The 20,621-nt window shown below is 42.2% G+C and overlaps 1 long non-coding RNA gene across 1 annotated transcript in view; it reads left to right on the plus strand.

Moving 5' to 3' along the window:
* The window catches only part of LOC137230304 (uncharacterized), a 30,321-nt gene extending 18,334 nt beyond the window's left edge, over positions 1-11,987 (plus strand). Inside the window, exon 4 of the long non-coding RNA XR_010946087.1 lies at positions 10,837-11,987. This is a non-coding gene — a long non-coding RNA (uncharacterized lncRNA). The remainder of the gene's footprint in view (positions 1-10,836) is intronic.
* Positions 11,988-20,621: the final 8,634 nt, after the last annotated feature.

Raw genomic sequence — 20,621 nt, forward strand, 5'->3', positions numbered from 1 at the left:
AACGATGCATGAGGATGGGGTGCAGGGTTAATGCTGGACTTCTGGAGCTTTCTCAAGTGGGGTTTCTGGGGATCCCCAAGAATATCCTGACTAGAGGAGAAAGAGGATGGGAAAGAGGGAGGTCGCCTCACTCTGAACACCACTGTCCTGCTCCCCTGGGATTATGACAGTTCTGACAGCCCCATTAACTGTCAGACTTAGAAGGCCTCTGGACACGGAGCCCCTGCTACTCTCCAAACGACCCTCTTTTCCCTCCGTATCTTTCTACCATGCTGTCCTTGGCCACAACCCCCTGCTGAGCTCCTTCTTCTACTAAACGTTCCATTCTATTCAGCAGTTACTTCTAGGACACCTTCCAAAAGTCACATCTTTTCTAGATTCTGAGGACCTGGAAAAGGATGATGCAAAGGGAGTTCCCTGGATGGGGCCCCCATACACGCTGCCTCGTCTCTGGGTCTCTAGTCCATCCTACCCCAGCAGCATCTCTCTAAGGCCCAGCTCACCTGTGCCCCTCGCGTCCGTGTTTCTTCACTGCATCCAGGCTGAAACCTAGAACATTTCATACAAAGCCTTGGTTCCTCTGGATGTTCCTCTGTCCTTGGGCTGTGCCCCCTTCTCTGTCTGCGGTGGTAACCCTCACTGCTCTCCAGGCCTCACCTCTGCCCACTCCTACTGGCTCACGTGGCCCCACCAATGCCCATCATTTGTCCTGGTCCTCTGGTGTGGAATGTGGCTCCCACCATCCATGGTGGGCTCTGAAATCCAGCCTGTGCTCTACTCTCGCCTCACCTCCAGGAAGCCTTCCTTGGCTGTAACCGCTCCACACCCTCTCTCCCTCCTATGGTTTCCTAGAGCACGTGAGCTCTGAACCTCAGCACTCACATGGCTGGGGTTGCTCTCCAGCTGTTTCTCCTGAATTCTTCCATCAATGGGGAGCCTCTTTAGCCAGGGACCACACAGCCCTGGGATCAGAGGGCAGGAAAGAGCTGTTCCTCGCTGCCTTCTGATGCCTAGGCCTGGTATAAACATGGAAGAACGTGTGCTATGGAGGAATGATTACAAGCTGAGCATGAGGGTCCTGAGCTCTGTCCTCCAATGATCCCTAAGCCTATTGTTTCTATCTCTGGGCCTCAGGTCCTGAAGCTGTGAAATGGGAGCAGACGGGCTGAGATGGGTGATTCCTAAAAGCCTGTACAGTTTTCAGGATTCAGTGTTCTCCATTAGTGATTCTTAACCCTTTATAGATATTAGAATTACCTGAGAAACTTGAAGACTAGCAACGCCTGTGCCCCATTCCCAGGAATGTAAGATGCGGTTGGCTTGTGATGGAGCCCAGGCAGTCGTGATTCTATAAAAGTTCATCGGATGATTCCAATGTGCAGACAGGATTGGGAACCCGAGATCCTCATGTTTGGTGGGGAAGCGCTCATTAGAAGGACCTGGTTAATGCTCAGACACAGCCATGGTCTCATGCTGCCTTCTGGTGGTCAGGTTGCTCACTACAGGAAGACTTCCACCTCCAAGGGTTTCAACCTGGGTCAGGAAAAATGTAACTGAGAAGAGGAATAGGAAGAATTAAAAAGAAAAGGAGGAAAAAGAGAAGGCCTGGCTTCTCCAGACCCATGGGTTCACAGACATTTCCATTCCCATTTTTCCCCTACAACAAATAATGTGCCCCCAGGACTAGCCCTCTGGATCTCCCTGCTGGATGTGAGGGGAATTCAGAAGGATAAAGGTTCAGAGGAGCTCCTGAGACAGCAAAGCCAAGTAGGAGACTTGAGATGATGCAATAATATTTGTAAAGTGCCTGGGAAGTGAGTGCTTAGCGTGAGCTTTATCATTATTCACTGCAACTTTGGGCAAGATCATTTCTCTGAGCCTTGGTCATCACTGCCCACCTCACAGCACTATTGGTTTTTCTTTCTTTCCATGTCACATTATTCTCTAGTTCTATGCAATGAATTCATCAAATACTACTGGTTGACCCTTGAGGATGATAACTGGACCTTATTTGATTCCTTGAAGCCCATTTTAAAAAAGCGTAGGGACTTGCCTGGCGGTCCAGTGGTTAAGACTTCGCCTTCCAATGCAAGGGGTACGTGTCCCATCCCAGGTGAGGGAGCTAAGATCCCACATGCCACGTGGCCAGAAAACCAAACTATAAAACAGAAAAAGCAATATTGTAACAAATTCTATAAAGACTTTAAAAAAATGGTCCACATCAAAAAAAAATTTTTAATAAAAAATTTTAAAAGCCTTGGCTAGGATTAGCCCCATACATTTGAAAATAAGGAGACAAAAGTGGACATTCAGTCTCCTAGGAGAGAAGAGGAAGACAAGGGGATCCCCCGACTACCAAGAACAAGACCAAACTCTGGCCTGAGGTGAGGACAGGTGTAATACAAGATGGGAAGCCAGATGTCCCCTGGGGAAGGAGGAAGTTATACTGCAGCTAAGAGAACACGGAGCCGCCAAGAGCGGCAGAACCTCCTTAACGCAGGATTCCTACAAATCGCGGGGTTTGATTTGTTTGTTTGTTTGCTTGTTTTGTTTTTCCTTTTCTTGGTAAGAGGAACAAAACTGATTCTAGTCAAGTTTCAGGAGTACAGGTCATTCTTGGCAGTGCCCTTGGCCCACTGTTTCTAGAAGTCACCAACAGGGGTCGCTCTGAACGTCTCTAATCAGTACCTTCAAAGGCCCAAGATCGTGCATAATTTTGTCCCTACAAAGAAAAGAACTGACTACGACTAACCAGCCAAGTAAGCTCTGGTCTCCAGCAGATTCAGGAAATTTTGAGCATCCTCTTGCGGGAGAGGGAGGGGTTAGGGACTAAATCCCAGACCTAGTCCTGGTTCCTGCTGGTCCAGTGTTTGTAATTTTCCTGGAGCCATTCCTTGTTTTCCCTTTGTACCCTAAGCCTCTCAGGGTTTTTGCCTCCAGGAGTAGCGAAATCCACGCCAGGTTTTCTTATCCGCCCACCAGCTTGGCTGCGAGTCAGGCAGCGGCTGCTGCCTGTCTTCTCTACCCGCCGCTGCCTTTCCATCCTCTGCTTCTGCCACCCGCCTCCCTTTGGCAGCCTCGCTACCAGGTTTTTCCTCTTAAATCTACCTCTTAAAAATGGCGCACTCGCTTTGCGGCTGCTACCCCTCCGCTCCTCTCCCCCATCTCAGAGCCCACCCACCCCGAGCATCTGGATTCCTGAAATCTGAGACCCTCACCCACTCTCCAGCCCTTCCTGAGACCTGACACGACCTCTGAGAAGAAATGTTTGCCACCTCTATGGTGGCCCGGCTTCAAATGACTACTTGCAAAAACTAGAGACAAAGTGGACGTGTGCCTCTGTGGTCGGAACCCTCATACGGGAATACAAGGGTACGCACCCCACTGAGGTTGCACGCAGTACAAATAGAGTTCATGGGACACCCAGGGGCAGGGGAGGCAGAACCTCCTACGCGCTCTCAGCTCAGCACACAGGGTGTGTCAGGGCCGGACAGGACTGGCCTGGGCACTGCAGTAAGGTCTTGGCCACCGAGTGTTGCTCTTTCTCTAGCGGGGAAAGGGAAGGGGGGCCATGGGGGGGAGTCCACATTACAGCAGGTGTTCCTGGTTGAGGAAATCGGTTTGTTAGAAAGGAGACGCCTCTGGAGTCCAGACTGTCCTTCCTCTGAGCTAACTCAGTCCTGCTGACCAACACCTTGAAAAACCACCAAAACACAAGGGCAACCTGCCTGGGTCCCTCCTTAATCAAAGTATTGCCTTTCTTCCCTCTAGGGTCTTAAGAGCACAAACAACATCACATTAATCTTTGTAACTCCCTCAAATACTGAGGAAGGAAAAACCATCCCTGCCATTCATCAGGCTGGGACAACAGACACAAATAAAGACGGCTGCCAAGTTCACAGTAAACAGTATTTCTCCCAAGGAAACGCTGAAAAGTGCCATAGGACCCCTTCTTAGGATGACTCCTGCTGTCCTACTCACCATTCACCTGTCCTCTAAAATCAGACTATCAGAAACTTTGCTGTTTGAAGTTATTCCGGTAAGAATGAAAACCCCTCCAGTTTTGCCTGGAATAACCAAGACACTCTGACACAAAGAAGCGACCTTGATTTACAACCCAGGTGCAAACATTCAGATAAAGGTGTCTGGAACGCAAGAGTCCACATTTATCTTAACTTAGTGGTTTCCAAGGAAGTATGCCCCTGGATCCATTTCACAGTCTAGCCATGCTGTGACCCTTTTGCACTCACCCTGCATTGCTTTAAATGCATTAAAACACCTACTTCATCTGAATTTTACCCAGGTTCCATCCTTCCCCCAAATTCTATAATAACTCTACTTTTCCCTTTGTTTGTTGAGAAGCTCCATAGTAACTAACTCTACCGTGTGGTTTTTCTCATTGCAATGAGCCAATAAACCTGACTTTGTCAAACTGCAGGTTTGTCCCTAGTGGTCTTAGGCTGCCTGGGCTCTGACAGTAACAAGCACAGAGACTCACATGTGCACTTCTGATGGGTTCTCCAAATGGTCAATATGGACTGTGAAATAGATATGGTGTAATTATGTAGAGGTGGGCAGTGTTCATTATACTGAGTATATTCATTTCTGCAGCATTATCCAACTGTTTTCCTGAGAACACGTAGTATATGAAAAAATGATCAACTTTGATTTTAAAGTGTACAGTTCAGTGGTTTTTAGTATAGTCACAGAATTATGTAATCATATCCACTGCCTAAGTTCAGATGTTTTTATCACCCCCAAAGAAACCCTGTACCTGTTCCCAATCACTCCCCACTCCCTCCTCAGCACATCCCCTGGCAAACACTAATCCACCTTCTGCCTCTTTGGATTTGCCTATACTGGACATTTCATGTGAATGTAATCATACAATATGTGTTCTTTTGTGATTGGCAACTTTCATTTAGTATATTTTCAAGGTTCATCTGCATTGTACCACTGTCCTTCGGTTTGTTTCATTTCTCTTTTTTTGCCAAATAAGATTCCATTGTATGCATGTACCACATTTCATTTATCTGTTCATCAGTTGATGGACGTATAGGTTGTTTCCACTTTTGGGCCGTTATGAATAATGATGCTATGAATATTCATGTGTAGGTTTTTGTGTGAACAAATATTTTTAATTCTTTTGGGTATATACTTAGGAGTGAGTTTGCTAGACCATAAGATAAATTTGTATTTCATATTTTGAGGAACTGCCAAACTGAGAGGTCTTACGTTAGAGCTAGGACCCACTATTTTGAGCGAACTCTGTATTATATAAACGAGTCATCTGTTTGGTCCTTAACACAATTTTAATTTGGATAGATTTATTCTAGTCACGTCATGTGTCAACATGTAAACTTGTTTGGATTAAATAATTTTTTAGCAGAAAAAGGTGACTGAAAAATTTTATCTTCCCACCAGCAATATGTGGGGTTTCCAATTTCTCCACACCCTCATCAACATTTGTTATTATCTGTCTTTTTTATTATAGCCGTCCTCGTGGATGTGAAGTGCTGCCTTATTGTGTTTTTTATTAATTTTGTTTTATTTATTTATTTTTTATACAGCAGGTTCTTATTAGTTATCTATTTTATACATACATTGCCAAGGTCATGAAGATTTACCTATATGCTATCTTCTAAGAGTTTTATGGTTTTAGCTCTAATTTAGGTCATTGACCCATTTGGAATTAATTTTTGTATAAGGATCCAATCTTATTCTTTTGTATGGGACTAGCCAGTTGTTCCAGCCCTATTTGTTGAAAATATTATTCTCTCTTCACTGAATTGTCTTAATATCCTTGTTGAAAATTGACTTAAATGTACAGGTTTGTTTCTAGACTCACAATTTTATTCTGTTGATCTATATAATTCTCTTTATGCCGGTACTACACTTTCATGATTGCTGTAGCATTCTAGTAAGTGTTGAAATCAGGGTATGTGAGTCCTCCAACTTTAATTCTTCTTTTTCAAGATTGTGTTGGTATTCTGAGTCTCTTGCATTTTCATATGAATTTTAGGATCAGCTTATCAATTTCTCCAAAGAAACCATCTAGGATTTTAATAGAGATTGAACTGACTCTATAGATCAATTTGGGAAGAACTGTCATCTTAACAATAAGTTTCCACTTATTAAGGTCTTCTCTAATATCTTTCGATAATGTTTTAGAGTTTTTGGTGTAAAAGTCTTGCACTTTTGTTAAATTTATTCCTACGTATTTTATTGTTTTTGATGCTATTGAAAATGGATTTGTTTTCTTATTTTTCATTTTGGATTGCCCATTGCTAATATATAGGAATACAATTAATTTTTGCATATTGATCTTATATCCTGCCACTGTGTTGAACTTGTTCATTAGCTGTAGTATTTTTGTGTGTGTGTGGATTCCTTAGGATTTTCTACAAACAAGATCATGTCAAATGCAAATACAGTTTTACTTCTTCCTTTCCAATCTAGATGCCTTTTATTCTTTTCTTGTTTAATTACCCTGACCGGAATCCCCAGTATAATATTAAATAGAAGTGATGAGAGCAGACATCTTTGTCTTATTCCTGATCCTACAGGTAAAAGCTTTCAGTCTTTCCCTGTTAAGTGTGACATTAGCCGTGGGGATTTCATAGATGCCTCAGTCTACTGATTCAGTTGTTAATCTCACCCAGAAACACCCTCACAGACACATCCAGAATAATGTTGGACCAAATGCCATTGTCCAGTGGAGTAGCTAGATAAAATTAACCATCACACCAGTTATCACTGTAACAACAAAACAATACAAATGTATAAAAAGAAATAAAATAATTGTCTCCCTTCATGCTCTCTTATTTTCCTTACTCACGTTTTCTACAACATCCCCGTCTCCATCCCCAGAGAAGCCACTTTAAAAAATATATCTTTTTACACCTTTCTCCTTGATTTTACACACACACACACACACACACCCCCACCCACCCATGATAACATTGTTTCTTTCCCCCAAAAAAGGACTCAACTGAATTTATAAGTTTGAGCTTTGAAAACACTCATAACAACAAGGACAGTAAAAAGTATATCTTTCTGGAAAAAGAAGTTCTACATACCTCATTTTTCCCATTACATACTTAGTATATAAAATACTGTAACTTAGTCATGGTATACCCAACAGATAAATTCCTAAAAAATTTAAAATTAATGAAAAGTTTTCCATATGGTTTAACAGACTGCATTCCTTGACCACATTTAGATCCTTGAAACATGTCCTTTTCATAGGATAAAGTAGGTTTTCAATATATCTTTGCATGCTAACTTCATCAGCTAAGTACAGATAAGAAACAAAAAGACATTTAATTTCTATGAAGTTCATTTTCTGCCGTAATTACTAATAATATAAACCAGGCTCTAAAAATAGATGACCTCAATCAAAAGAATCACAGTTTTAAAAGAAAGCATATAATTAAAAATGATAAGGCTGCATCTTTAATAATCCCATGAATGTCTCGGACTGATTAGGCATGGAAAAAAATGCTAGCTCCTTGAAAACAGTCGCACATCTAGGCTTCATTTTCTCTCTACAAGCATTTTACTTGGCAAAATCCAAACCATCCCATGATGTTCAACTCAGCTGTCACATTTTTTAGGACGCTTTCCTTCACTGACCCGCCCACTGCTAAATTAGTCACTTCCACATTTGTGCCTTCATGACGCTCTGCTGACACTGACATTATCCCAGTTAATCTCACTGCAAGTGAGGTCAGGTTTCTCTTGTCTCTTGAACTGTCAGCAAAATGTGGGAAGAGTCCATGGTGCTCCCTGCTCCATTGAGCACATGTGAATACGCACACACACAGAAATGCACCAACACTTACACAAACATAGAGCAAGATATGGAACTTACATGTCAATTCCACTATTTTCTATTCCTAATTCTTTCCATTATACTTTTCCTTAATTTTTATATATATATATATTTTTTTTCTTCCTTGTCTAATACAGAAAATATTTAAGGTTTTTAATTTGCTTCTAGGTAAAGTTTTGGCAGAAAAATAAAAAATTTTATTATATGCCATTCTGGTTGTCATTACTGTCAAATAATTCTGTAATATCTGCTTTAATTTCTTCTTTGACCAAAGAGGTTTTTAGAGGATATTTTCATTTATTTGCTTTTTGAGACTAAACTGGTGGGGCTTTGAGAATATACATTTATTATTTGTTTCTGATTTTACTATATTTGGGTCAGAGAATGTGGGTCTGTACTACTTCTATACCTTGAACTCAGTGCTTTGTCTGTAGCCTATTTTGAGAGTCCTTTAGAAATAGGTGACAAACTATTTAAAAGTTTGTAAATTTGACCCAGCGATATCAAACCTAAGATTTATGCTATGAACGTAACAGTAACAATTCACAAAAATGAATGTACAAGGATACTTATCACAATGCTTTTATTATAACAAAATTGGAAATTGTCTATATGTCTCATAATAGGAGATTAAGTAAAATATGATGCATTCATATTAAGAAACATACATCTAGTCATTAATAATGATAATGTAGATGAATATTTCCTAAGAAGGAAAAAAGTTTACAATCTGTTCCAAAAATACAAGTTGTACAAAAATATAAGGAGAATCCTTTAAAAATATTTATGCATTTCTTTTTTATTATATTTGTGTTTATTTTTTATCTTTCCCATTTTATTTTTTTCAGCTTTATCGAGGTATAATTGACAAAATTGTAGTTAAGTGTACAGCATGCTGATTTGATATACATGGCAAAAGGAGTCCCACAATCAAGTTAATTAACACATCTTACAAATTCACCTTTAAAAAATTTTTTTTTGGTGAGAACACTTAAATTCTACTCTCTTAGCAAATTATACAATACAGTGTTATCAACAATAGTGAACATGTCATATGTTAGATTCTCAGACCTTATTCATTTTATAACTGAAAGTTTGTACCCTTTTACCAACCTCGCCTCACCTCCCCCACCCCTCAACCCCTGGCAACAGCCATTCTATTCTCTGTTTCTATGAATTCAACCTTTTTTTTTTTTAGATTTCTCATATAAGTGATTCGGTGCAGTATTTGTCTTTCTCTGTCTGGCATATTTATTTAGCATAATGCCCTCAGGGTTAATCAATGTTGTCGCAAATGGTAAGATTTCCTTTTTTTAAGGCTGAATAATAGTCCACTGCATTACATACCCTGCACTTTTTTATCCATTCATCTGTCTATAGACACTTAGGTTGTTTCCATACCTTGACTATTATGAATAATGCTGCAATGACTATAGGAGTACAGATATTTCTTTGAGATAATGATTTTATTTCCTTTGAATTTTTACTCAAAAGTGGGATAGCTGGATAGTTCTATTATTAATTTCTTGAGGAACCTCCGTACTGTTTTCCATAGTGGCTGCACCACTTTACATTCCCACCAACTGTGAACAAGGGTTCTCCTTTCTCCACATCCTTGACAGCATTTGTAATTGCTTGTCTTTTTGATAATAGCCACCCTAACAAGTGTGAGGTAATATTATATTGTGGTTTTGATATGCATTACCCTGATGATTAGTGATGTTGAGCACTTTTTCATGTACCTGTTGGCCATCTGTAATGCCTTCTTTGGAAAAATGTCTGCTCAGGTCCTTTGTCCATTTTTTAATTGGATCATCTGGTTTTTTGCTATTGAGGTGTATGAGTTCCTTGTATATTTTGGATATTAACCCCTTATTGGATATATGGCTTGCAAATGTTTTCTCCTATTCCATACATTGCCTTTTCATTTTATTTGGTTGGTTTCCTTTACTGTTCAGAAGCTTTTAAGTTTGATGTAGTACCACAGGCTTATTTTTGCTTTTGTTCCCTTTGATTTGATAACAAATCCAAAAAATCATTGCCATGCCCAGTGTCAAAAAGCTTACCCCTATGTTTTCTTCCAGGAGTTTTACAGTTTCACCTTTAAGTCTTTAATCCATTTTTGGTTGACTTTTGTGTATGGTGTAAGATAGTGGTCTAGTTTCATTCTTTTGCATGTGGATATCTACTTTTCCCAAAACCATTTCTTGAAGAGACTATTATCCCTTGTTGTATATTCTTAGTGCATTTGTTAAAATTAACTGACCATTAGTTAATTAACTAATGCACTAGTTTATTTCTGTACTCTCTATTCCATTTATCTATGTGTCTGTTTTTATGCCAACACTATAATGTTTTGATTAATATAGCTTTGTAATACAATTTGAAATCAGGAAATGTGATGCCTCCAGTTTTGTTCTTCTTTCTCAAGGTTGCTTTGGCTATTCAGGGCCTCTTATGGTTCCATACAAATTTTAGAATTGTTCTATTTTTGTGAAAAATGCCTTTGAAATTTTAATAGGGATTGCATTGAGTCTGTAGATCACTTTGGGCAGTATGGATATTTTAACAATATTAATTCTTTCAATCCATGTACATGAACTATCTTTCCATCTATTTGTGTCTTCTTCAATTTCTTTCATCAGTGTTTTATAGTTTTCAGTGTACAGATCTTTCACTTCCTTGGTTAAATTTATTCTTAAGTATCTCATCTTTTTTGATGCTATTGTGAATGAGATTGTTTTCTGAATTTCTCTTTCTGATAGTTTGTTGTTAGTGTATAGAAATGCAACTGATTTTTGTATATTGATTTTGTATCCTGAAACTTTACTGAACTAACTTATTAGTTCTAACAGTTTTTTGGTGGAGTCTATAGTGTTTTCTATATATAATACCATGTCATCAGCAAACAGAGATAATTTTACTTCTTTTCTGATTTGGATGCTTTTTTTTTTCCTTGACTAATTCTTCCTTGTGTTAATTATTTACCTCTTGTCTTTCAGCTTGTGGCTGCCCTTATGTTTTCTATTCAGTGATGGTGGGCCTGTAAGACTGAAAATGACACTTCCCTGATGCTTCTGCAAGCTGGATTCCGGTTAGGCACTGCCTATTGGGAAGCACTGGCAGGAGACTGGAAGGAAGGAGGGGCGGGGGAGTCTCCTGCTGATTTCCAGCCCCTGCATGTCTCTCTCCGGAGGTCTTTAGGCACTCTGATCCCCAGCCCCAGGATGCCCTTTCAGGATCCAAATCACTAGCTGTGAAGTTGTCCTTTTCAAAGGTCCAATACCAATCAAGTGGTACCCTTTCGACTAGGGTTGCCAGGACTCCTCTATATGACATGTCTTGTGTTTAATGATTGTGCTCTGTATTCTGTACTGACTTTGCCCCAATGCCTTCAATGCCCTCTAGACAGCTTTTCTTTTCCAATAAATTACCAAGTATCAGCAGTTAGAGTATTTTTTTGCTATAGTAATTGAAGCTTAAGTCACTTGAATGCAACATAGCTGAAAATCATACCTCCACAAATATAGTTATGGACAATTCCACATGGTCTGTCCTGCAGGTTTGACTTAGGATAGGCCAAAAGGAGGTTTGAGAATTAAAGTACTGATTCTTCTTATCATCAAGAAAGAAAAAGATTGTTCTTTGGTCAAAGTCCCAGGTCATGAACAAGAAACCACCACTAATTAGAGATAACCTGTGTTCTGAAAATCAACCAGTCAATGACAGCCTCACTCCAATAACGCACACTACGGAAAGTTAGCAAATCACAGATAGCCCCCAAACTTCTGAAATTGAGCCAGTTGGTGACAGCCGGTACACCTCAGCACACCAGCTCACAATGCAATTGTCGAGCGTGTTTTCTCATTAATGGACGTTCAGTAGACAAAAGAACAAAATAAGCTGGATGTGACCACTGTAGAAACTATTTTACAATGTAAATGAAACAGATTGTAAATTCAAGGACTTATACATGCAAATTCTGCAACACAAAGAAACGTTAGGGAGACCCAAATCACCAGGGAAATATAATTAAAGAAACAGGTAGGTAACTTATGTAGTTATAATTTATTTCAGATAGAGAATGAATAATATTTTAGTATAAATGTGTCCCATGTGATATTTTTCTTTTATTTCAATGTATATGCACATAAGCAATTAGAAATCATTCAAATTTAACTAGGTTTCCTGGTGGCGTTGTTTATCCTTTGTTTTTTTGTTGTTGTTGAAGGTGGTGATGGTGGTGGTGGTGGTATGTGTGTATGTGTGCTAAATCTGGCGACTTCAAGACTCTGAGTATCTGCTGTGAGTTACCTGCTCTGATATGTTCGTGATAGGGACAGAGTAAAGGGCCAAAGTAGGTAATTAAATAGTTAATCCCACTAGGGGATTGTAAGTAAAAAAAAAAAAAACAAAAAAAAACCCCTGTAAGTTAATGATCACTCAAGAAAGCAGGTTTGGGGCTTCCCTGATGGTGCAGTGGTTGAGAATCTGCCTGCTAATGCAGGGGACACGGGTTCGAGCCCTGGTCTGGGAGGATCCCACATGCCGCGGAGCGACTAAACCTGTGCACCACAACTACTGAGCCTGCGCGTCTGGAGCCTGTGCTCCGCAACAAGAGAGGCCGTGATAGTGAGAGGCCCGTGCACTGCGATGAAGAGTGGCCCCCGCTTGCCACAGCTAGAGAAAGCCCTCGCACAGAAACGAAGACCCAACACAGCAAAAATTAATTAATTAATTAATAAACTCCTACCCCCAACATCTTCTTTAAAAAAAAGAAAGAAAGAAAGAAAGAAAGCAGGTTTGCTTAACTGCAAAACCAAGCAGGCTTGCTTAGCAACAAAACCATGCAACAAAAGCATGAGACATGCCCCCAAACAAAAAAACAATGGTGGCATGAAATCCACATCCTGCCCAGTAAGCTCAGTGAGTTAATAATCCCTAGGACGTGATCTCTGCACACATAAAAATAATAATTTATGGAAAGGAGGCATTTCAAAGTGAAAGACCCTCATTGTCCTACAACCTGAAATAATTTTACCAGAGTGCCCTGACAGTCCCGGCTTAACCATGTAGGGAAAAGAAAACTCCCCCACCTGATGAGGAGGAGCTAAAAATGGAAGTTTAATGTCTACTAAAAAAAAAAAAAAAAGTGGTCTTTTCCCCCTCCCCACTTTTCTTTTAATTATGAAACTGTAGCCTACTAAGTTCTTGGGGCACAGCACCCTCTCACCCACCCGCTTGTAAGCCTCACAAGCATCCTAGCCTAATAAATCACTTCTTATCTATCACTTTGCCTCTCACCAAATTCTTTCTGAGCTAAAGCATAAAACACCAGAGCTCCTCGAAGCCCCCCGAAACACCACCTAGCGATTTCATTAGCACCAGCTGTGAGGTGACCCCTCTCAGAGATCTTGACACCAGCTGCACGGGATCCCTCCCTTAGACATCTGATCATTCGATCCTCAGGCACATACTTCCAGCTCCTCTGTTCTATAAGCTCTTTTCCGTTTTGTTTCCAGAGCCCTGGGGTGGTAGCTGCTTCTGGCAGTCCTAATTTCTGGATCCCCTCAGTATTCTTTCCCTGCTCTTTCAGCCTTTGCACATTGTCTAACAATTCTTTGTGTTAAATTTCCTCTTTTGAAATATGGAGCATGAATTCTTTTTCCCCAAAGTAACCTGATACATTCCTCAACTGTGTGTTATTCCATGATAAGGGGGTGGGGTGGAGAGAAGAGTGTCCTCTTCTCACTTACATTTTCCTCTGTGCCTCCTCCTTGACTCCCAGGTGCCCAGTTGCTCAGTCAAGGCAGAGGGTACTATGACAGTGTGCAACTTACAAATGGCCCAAGACAGCTGAACAGGCCAGGCTTGTAGAGACCACCAGGTCATCACTGGACAGAGTGGGACAAGAACGCAAGCTTTTTCAGTAGCAGTAGCTTCTATTTGTGTCAAAAGAATTTCCAGTTGGGTATCCCCATCCTTTTGGTGGTTCCATTGGTGTAGCGGATTAGAGCATAGATTCAATGGGCTGCCATGGATAGACACAAAGCCCATATATACCTCATCAGTCTTTTTAAGTAGGTTGTTTTCCTCTAGATTTTGCCACTTCGTAACTATGTCCACAGGGGATGCCCCATATTGTTATGCCTCTATTAATTCAGTCTTTGGGTGTCCCAATGGCCTGACCAATTGCTAGACCATTAGGGATGTTCTGTGTGTGACAGCCATGGAAATAGCTCAGATCTCCTGCTGCAGGTAGCATCATTAACTGACAACTCCCGTTTGATACCCACAACGTTTCTGCATCAAGGTCACACTTCCTCTGGGGTGCTCCCAGTCCAGGCCTGACCATGATGGGGTGTTAGCGCAGGCCAATCCCGTGGGTCTCTGGACTACTCCAGTGGGCAGCTTTGGCTCAAGGACTCTCCATCGGCCTGGCTGAGACATTCTTAGAGCTGCAGTCCAGTCTGAGATTCTTCCTTCCCAATCCTCTTTCCTCCACCTTCTCTTTTCCCAAGCATCAGAATTGCATCATGGTCTGAGGCTCTTTTTGCCTGTTCTTACTCTCTATTTTTTATCCCTCACAACCCCTACTCACAACCGCAGTGCATCTCTCATGAATCTAATCCTATCCCAGCATTTGTTTCTTGGAGGACCCTAATGGACACACTGCGTAAAGGTTTGTTTCTGTCCATCTTGGGGCAGCGTGCCCTACAGCCAAGAATAGCATCTGAAGTTTACCACATTGTTCAGCATGTCTAGTGCTGAACTCCACAATTTATGGCTGTGGCATTCCATGGGGTTTGCCCATCTCAGAAGCAAGCTATTTCATCAGTGAACCATGCTTTTTTGTCATATGGAAGTCTTGTTGAAGAGGTCCCCAGTGAGCCAACTGCTTACGTTTAACAGTAGGTGGGTCTCTCTGTGTCTAACGGGTGGGCAGCCACCTGTTCCTGAAGTTGGCTGAGGTATCAGGAAACAGGCTTGGGCCTTGACTGGAGGGACCATTTCTATATCACTACAGAACTTTCTGGGTGTTCCAGTTCAGATGGTATAGGACTCAATGCAAGTTGAGAATGTCAGGTGGCAGAGTCATTTTCTTTTCACTGACAGTCTCTTTTTCCAGAATGGGCTAGCTTCAGGCTTGGCAACAGAAGGAAGTTCTTGTAGACCTGGCTGACGAGAAAGTAGAGTCCCATTTCCACAGTCTACAACCTGCTTCGAGATTGAACACTGATATCTGTGATTCCATGGGTGGTAAGGACATAGGAGAGGAGGCCTCCAGCACAGGTTTGCTTTACTGATGACTGGATCACTTTCCAGGCTTCTTGCCACATGTGCCCCCTCCCCACGTGTGGTTGTTTGTCTGGTATATAAAGGCTGTAGTGAAATTCCTAGGTACGGAGAGTCTTGTTTCTAAAATAGGCCAATCAGAGGTTGGGCCTCCAGTCCCATAGCTAGTAGCCACACAGGAAGCACCCAAGAAGGTCCCATGAGTGGCAGAATCATTTCTTCTTCTTCTTTTTTTTCTTTTACAGATTTATTGAGGTATAGTTGATATATACCAAAAGTTTCACATATTTACTGTATACCTTTTGAAGAGTTTGGACATATACATACCCCTGTGATACCATCACCATAATCAAGGTAATAAACATATCCATCACCTCCAAAAGTTTTTGAACCCATCCATCTTTGGTCAATTTTTCCAACATGGGACATGATGGAATCCATGAAGTACACTCAATGCTTGTGTCATCAATATAGTGGAATGTTTGGCCCCAAGCAGCAGTTCTCACTGTTTTAGCCTGAGTTCAACCCACTGATGATGTACTAGGGAGTTTCTTACAGTACTGCTTGTCTGGGTGGGTGAAGGCAAATGATATCAGTCAGGGTCTTACAACAAAACAGACAAAACTTTCAAAGGGACATTACTGAACGGAATTCAATGAGGAGATCACGTAAGAGGTATGAACAGGATGAGGGAACAAATAAGGGATGGTGAGGTGCCCAGGGATTAGTAAACAGGGGGGAGATGTCTCCAAGCCTGAAAGAGCAATGGGAAGGAATAGTGTTACCATAGTGGGACAAGCCAAAGACTTCAAAGAGGGCACCAAAAAGTTTGGTCTACACAGAGAAATACCCTAATTTCTCTTTTCTCCCCCGCTCCTCAGTTGCCGACCAATGCTTTTCATTGGCTGAACCCCACCAGAAGCCAGATGACAAGAGAACCCAGGTGAAGGAGGTCATAGAGATCAGCCTCCCAGGGCACAGAGATGAGCATAGGTCAGAGACTGAATTTTCCCTTCTTCCTGGAAAGTATCCCACCACCCCACCAAAAAAAAACACTGGCCCATCCAAGCCCACATACCAAGCATCACTGGTTCAGCCACTCTTATGATGTCTGTCAGGCACTATAGCAACAACAATGGACAAACTGACCTGCATAAGCCTCAAAAGGACACAGTAAGACTCCAGACACTAGTGGCTTCCCCAGCCCTGTAGGCTATTGAATTGGATGGCGTTATTTGGCTCCCTGACCTGTGTAACATCTTGTATGAGAAGACTGCATTTTTCTCTGTCCCTGCGAGGAGCTGTTGTTTCCATGATGCAATCTTGGTAAGCTTTGGGATTACAGGCCATTCTTGGCCACACCTTCAGTATTCACCATATTAGAAGCCACCAATAGGGGACACTTTGCGTCCAATAAGCAGGTCCATTCACCATGTGTCCAGAAAATTCATATTAATTATACAGGTTGCAAGAAATCAAGAAGCATGTTCCAGACAAAACAAAACAACAGACATATGCTCAGCAAATTCAGGAATATTTAAAGTCTTGCCTACGGGAAGAGCAGGAGTCCCAGAACCTCGTTTGTGTGACTGCTGGAACTATGCGTTTAAATCTTACCTTCATTCTAGGCTTTTCATTAGCCATGGGTTTGTCTGTGTTTTTGTTCCACAGAAACAGCTAAATCCCTTCCAGATTTTTGCATCAACCCATCAGGCTGGATGCCTTTCTGAGCAACATTGACAGCCCCTAACCTCCCTACCACCCTGTAATTTTATTCTTCTCCCTGCTTTCAGCCATGAAGCATAAGCATAGTCTTGAATTTTCCTGGGCTCTGTGGAGGCAGGCTTCCTTTTGACCAATCACCAGCAGCCTTGCAGCCCGGTTTTCCTTCTGAATGACGCACTTGTCTGCGGGAGCTGGTGTCTGGCAGTTCCATCCTGGTCCTCCCACCGCCTCATCTGCCTCACCACAACTAGGAGAGCTGACACCAAGGCTTGAACGGTCCAATCCCAGGCCTGCCCTACAACCTGCCAGGAACCCCTGAGAATGTATCCTGCCCCTGAGAGGCCCAATTGGTCAAGGCCCTTTCCCAAAACACTGAGCATGAGACAAAGTGGAGTCTGACCTTCGTGCAGCTGCTATTCACGGGCCCAGGACGCATGCCACCAAGGCCATGCAGTGTCAACACACAATGTTTGGGGCGGGTCTACAAGCAGAGAAGGAGGAGAATGCACGTGAACTCCCACCCCACCCCACCTCCCGCCCCATCCCAATTCACAGCTTTCATTGTCCCACTGGGAGGCACACTTAGGCTGGGCAGAAGAAGACTGGACACATCCCAGAGGGTGGTCAATAGAGAGGGACCCTAAACTATGGTGTTTTACACATGGGGGGCCCCTGGGCACCATTTACACCATTTAGCAAGCGCCTCTAAAGCTCAGTGTCTGCTGTCTGTCCTGCTTGCCAGCAAACTCAGATCTGCTGATGCAGCTACTTGCTAAACCATGAAAACGAGGGAGAAAACAGACTGCAGGGCCATGCGGATTTGTCTCTCCCCGAGCAAACAGGTGTATCTCTCACCTTCTAATGAGTAATTGCATCAAAGCAGGAACAGCACTGTGTCTTGATCCCTTCCAGTCCTGAGCCCAGACCCTCGCATGTGATAAGGTATGAATGATGTCTGAGGGATTTACCAAAACAGCCAATGGGAACCTTGAAGCTAAGGTGTAATCATGTGTAAGGAGGTAGGCATTGTGCACTAAAAACTGCTTGCCAGTGAAGGCAAGAGAACATGTAAGTATATTTACTTCTCAGGCATTATCTCTATTCCTGAGAGAATAGAGAAATCTTTTTTTTTATGCCACACATGAACTCTTCTTTCAGAACCTTGTGCTTTCTGACCTACCATAGGAATATTAATGGCAAGCAAATTCTGTTTTGGTGAAATCCTTCCATGCCCTTTAGAGACTAGCTTCCAAAACAATTAGCAGACTTGGAGAAACTGTTTCTCCCACCAAGGCACAAAGGCTATGGAGCCCTCACCCTCAACCTTAGCCCAGGGGACCCAAATAGCCAAGTCCCAGCTTCCTCTTCCTACCCCTTTCCAGCCATGATTAGGGGTATGGCGGTTGATAACAGGAAGCCACAGCCCAGGAGAGGGCTGTCCTGGGTCCTGCTCAGCTACATTGCTCCCCCAGCTTCCTCTACCTGCTTCTACCATGTTGGGGACAGAAATGGAGCCTGGGCTGGGACCACTTCCCCAGGGAGGTGTGGGCTGTCACAGCAGGGGCCAGCAACCTGATGTCACTCCCCAAGGATGGCAAGAGCTCTGAGCCCTGCCACATGGGAGAAGCAAGTCCCCTGCCTGAGCACCCTCTCCTGGCCTTATAGGAAAAAAATAACCATTTGAAAAGACATAAAAACATATATTTTTCCTTTTGCCTTAGGCTCCAGTATGGCTTGCATAGCACTGTGGGATCCCGTTTTTGTTTAAGATTTTGTTCATCATGGGTTTTTGCATTAATTTTTTTAAGTATTGTATTAAAATATTAACATCATCTTGATTACTGGTTTTTTGGTACTTCCTTAAATTTTGTGCCCCAAGTGAGCGCAAATCTTGCCTCACCTTAATCCTGGCCATGACAGATTAACTTCACACTTCTGGTCTTCTCATTAGGTCATAACTGGACCAAGTCCAAAGGGAAGGAAAATGCAATAGGATAGCAGAAGCAAATGCAGTCCACTTGAAACTCCTACCAGTTTTTCGATTTAAAACAAGTAAAGTAGCCCATCTGAGGGAGAAATAGACAAAATGAATTAGAATCAAATGCCTTTATAAGCATTTACCTATATCAACAGGCAAGGTTCCCTTGTAAACAGAAATGACAGCTCTGTCTTCATCCATTCAACCTGAACTTAAACTTTCTACTTGTTGTAGAAAGGCCTTGGGGTTACAAGGATGAAAAAGACTGAGAGTTTACAGCCTGGTGAGAGAGACAAACAGGGAACAACTGACCTGAATCTGGTTCAATTAATGCTCTAAATATGTGCATAAATAGTTTGGAAATACAGAGATGTAAGCAGAGGGTTTTGTTTTGTTTAGTTTTTGGTTTTTGCTGGGTGGCTCTCATTTTACCTGTGGGATTTTAGTTTATGAAGGTGATTGAATGACGACATGGCAAGATCAGTGCCATTGAAAGAAGATTTTTATTACATTTCCCTAGAGAAAGGGGCACACGACACTGTGAAGGTGCCCAGTGGAAGCATCAGGTTTGGGTCAGGAGGCAGAAGCAGGAGCAAGAGGCAAATTTAGGCCAGAGCTTTATTGGAGTTTGCACTGGGCAGGGCAAGTAAACAGCTTGGGATTGGCTAATTTGAACAATAAATGGTGGGCTTTGGGCTATAGAGGTGTTCTCTCATTGCCTGGTACCTAGCCCTGAGACAATTTAGGCAGGGGAAATAGTGGCTCGGTGTGTGACAGTTAGATAAAGGGGGTGGTTGGCTTGCATATGAGGGGTGCGTCCATGTAAGTTGTTTGCTATCTTTAGGAACGAGCTAGCCCTGGGGGGAGGGGGGGCAGTCTCTCCCCAGCCAGCAGGATTTTTAGGATGTCAAAACATCATAAGACACAGAAAATAAAAAATGTAATTAATACAGTGGGGGGGGGGAGAAGAGGGGTTATAAAATTAGACAAAACCATAATTATAAAGCATTAATGGCATGGTGAATAGAAGAAATGGAGTGTTTTATTGTTGGGGGTGGGTGAGATGGGAGGGGTAGAATCATTTCCACTTTTCCAAATAGTTAGGAGAAAACTTTCTCCAGGATGTGGAAGAGTTTGGAAAACTTAGTGATGGATGTATACTTAGGCTTGGGAAATTAACATTTATTGAATATCTAGCCAGGCACTTTGCAAAAATCTTTATCAGCATCCATAGACCACTTTAGGGAATGGTTGGCTTTTAGAGTAAACAAGCTCATAGAACTTAGGTATAGTTAACTAGTCCACCATCTCACTTCTAGTAAATAACAGATGTGTGAAGTTCGTGTCTGACCAGACTCCCCACAGCTGCTTACACCATATTGCCTTTGGAAAGAAACGGAAAAGAAGAAATCCGATAAGTGATGTATTCCTTAGCTCACAATCCATGACACGTCTCCCACCCCCATTTTAATACCATCTTGTCTAAGCTGAAGAGTGGCCATCATGTGCCTCAATCAAGCCCAGCCGGGTCTCAACCCATCCCTTCACACCGGAAGTACTTAACCCTCCGAGATTAAATCTTAGCAAAAAAAAAATCCATTTAATATACGCTTTGCATTGCCCTAATGGGCTGAAAAATAACCGGGACAACCTAATTGAGAGAGGCTGACCCTTAGATTCAGACCCCATGCACCGTTTACTTGGGAGAGCGTTAAAATTATGCCCTCGACGACCATTTCCCTAGTTTGGAAGAAGAGCCTCTAGTTGATTCCCAACTCTGCCCACTAC

Source organism: Pseudorca crassidens, chromosome 9 (assembly GCF_039906515.1).
Source record: "Pseudorca crassidens isolate mPseCra1 chromosome 9, mPseCra1.hap1, whole genome shotgun sequence".
NCBI classification, from domain to species: domain Eukaryota; kingdom Metazoa; phylum Chordata; class Mammalia; order Artiodactyla; family Delphinidae; genus Pseudorca; species Pseudorca crassidens.